Source organism: Populus euphratica, unplaced genomic scaffold, assembly GCF_000495115.2.
Source record: "Populus euphratica unplaced genomic scaffold, PopEup_1.0 scaffold515.1, whole genome shotgun sequence".
NCBI lineage: Eukaryota > Viridiplantae > Streptophyta > Magnoliopsida > Malpighiales > Salicaceae > Populus > Populus euphratica.
The window spans coordinates 30323-33088 of record NW_011500394.1 but is presented as its reverse complement, the minus strand read 5'-3'; positions in this window follow the sequence as shown (position 1 = coordinate 33088).

Sequence of the window (2766 nt, the reverse complement as noted above, 5' to 3'; positions counted from 1 at the left end):
TCTTTATGCTCCACCTCCTAGAAGAAATCTTGAGGAAACATTGCATGCATTCATTGAAAAGCAAGAGACAATCAATACTCAACTTGCTTAAACCATGATAGTTTTTAAACATACTCTTAAAAATTGACATCTGCTCTTAGTCTCTAAGAAAAAGGTAAGTTTTCATCTTAACGATAACAAAATCTCAAGGGGCAATATAATGCAAATGCAAGTTGTTCTGAAAGCCAACACAGGGATCAAGTCAAATCAGTCACTACTCTTCGCAGTGATAAAGTTATTGAAAAACCCGCTCTTGAACCTTGTGAGAAAGATGATGAGTCAATCTTTGAGGGTAAGAAAAGGGTTGAATCTAAAAATTGCAAAGAAAAGACTAATTCCCCGTCAGCACTTTCATTTCCTCATGCCATGACCAAACAAGAGAAAGTCAATCACAACTCTGAAATCTTTGAAACTTTTAAACAGGTAAGGATTAATATACTTTTCTTGGATGATATTAAACAGGTTCCTTCCTATGCTAAATTTTTTAAAGATCTATCCATTGTGAAGAGGAAACTGAATATAAAAAAGAAAGCCTTTTTAGCTAAACAAGTAAGTGTCATTTTTCAAAACAATAATGTTTTGAAATATAAAGACCCTATTTGTCTTCCAATTTCTTGCATTATTGGAGAACATAAAATTAAAAGAGTTTTACTTGATCTTGGAGTTAGTGTCAATTTACTTCCATAATTAATTTTTCAAAATCTCAATCTAATTGAGTTAAAACCAACTTCTATAACTCTTTTACTTATCGATAGATCTGTAAAAGTGCATAAAGGAGTAATTAAAGATGTGTTAGTATAAGTCGATAAATTCATTTATCCTGTGGATTTTATTGTCTTTGACACATAACCTGTTGAAGCATGTAATTCATTTCCTATCATTTTAGAACGTCTATTTCTTGTAACTTCTAATGCATTAATTAATTGTAGGAATGGAGTGATGAAGTTATCATTTGAAAACATGATATTGGAGATGAATATTTTCAACATTTGCAAGCAATCGTGAGATGATAGTGAATTACAAGAAGTAGATCATATTGAGGAATTAGTTTATGACCAACATGAATCTACTTTAAGTAAAAATGAGTTGGATGAATCTGAAGATTTGCAAATGATTTATTATCAGGAAGAAATCACGGATGAAAAACACACCGAAAATGTTGATGCAGATCTTTTGTCAAAAGTGACAACAGATTCAACATTTGATATCACACCAATCGATGATTACTTTCCTGACGAATCCTTACTTTATCTTAGTCCAATGCTTTAGTATGATAAAAATCTTAATTTTTTTATTTCAGGATTTTTGCCAGCTCACTAGAGTACAAAAGACAAAAAAAAAAATTGAGCGACATGCAAAACTTTTATTGTGATGACCTTAACTTATTCAACTATTGTCCTGATCAAATATTTCAGAGATGCATTCCTGACAATGAGATAAGTAGTGTCATTAAACTTGTCATTCTAAAGCATGTGAGAATCATTTCTCGTCAAAAAAGACAGCTGCAAAAATTTTTCAAAATGGATTTTATTGGCCCACCATGTTCAAGGACATGCAAGCATTCTGCAAAACTTATAAGAATTGTCAAAAAGTTGATACTGGTCAAAAAAATTTCTTTTATAATTCTAAACTCCATTTATTTCCTAGAGAGCTAAGATCAAGATGAAGCAGTCCATTTATTAAGAACCATGTGTATCCTTATAGGGCCTTTGATATTGAGATTCCAAATAATCACAATGTTTTTAAGAAAAATGGACATCGTTTGAAAGCTTACTTTGATAATTTTCTTAGTGAAAATGAATCCACTGGTTTGAATGATCTTATAGATAAAGGTTGATTATTTTATTTTTCTCATATTATTTTTGTGTTTTGTTTTTTTTTTTGTGACTCTTGGTTTACTAGTCTCTCTCACCCCAATTAAATAGCGGATAATGGTACTTCATGACTCTTAAGTCGGTTCTTTCAGTTTCCCATGATAACTGATATTTATGTATATATTTAAAATAATAATAATAATAATAATAATCTCAACCCAAAGAAGTTAACCTTAAACATTAGAACAAAAATTTTGTTTTCTTCCAAGAAAAGCCTCATAACTATATGTTCATATATTGAGCATAAAAAAAGGTTTATTAATATCTTATTTAAGAGGTATTGAGCTGATATATAAATTTAATGAGAATTTGTTTATTTGGAAAGATTAATGGAAGTTGAATGATAAATACCTTACTTTGTGAAATTTACAAATTGTTTTTCTATTTTAACGCTTTGATTACTAAAGATTAGTAATAAGTTGGTTGGGGGTGTAATTAGTACTTAAAAGTGTATTTTTATCAAGGTTTTATATCATTATTTTGCACTTCAAGTATCAATAACTCCTTAACTAAAACATGTTTTATAATAACATATCCAATAATATAAGATACCTTTAATTTACGGTAAATGTTCATTTTAAATACAGGTCTATCACATAAATAAAAGGATTGATTGATGAATTTAACAACTAAAATTGAAAGGACAAAGAGATGGCCAAACTTACAAAAGAGATGTTGGTGTAGTCCAAATCGGAACACTATTCGGTAATTGGATCATATTTGGAGTTGTAGATCTTGAATTTATATCTACTTTATATGGATGGAAAGGTACGACATAGGCCTACAACTTTCATATGTAGTCTAAGATTTAAAAAGGCTATTTTCAAGTCTAAATTGTAGCAACAACAAAGAA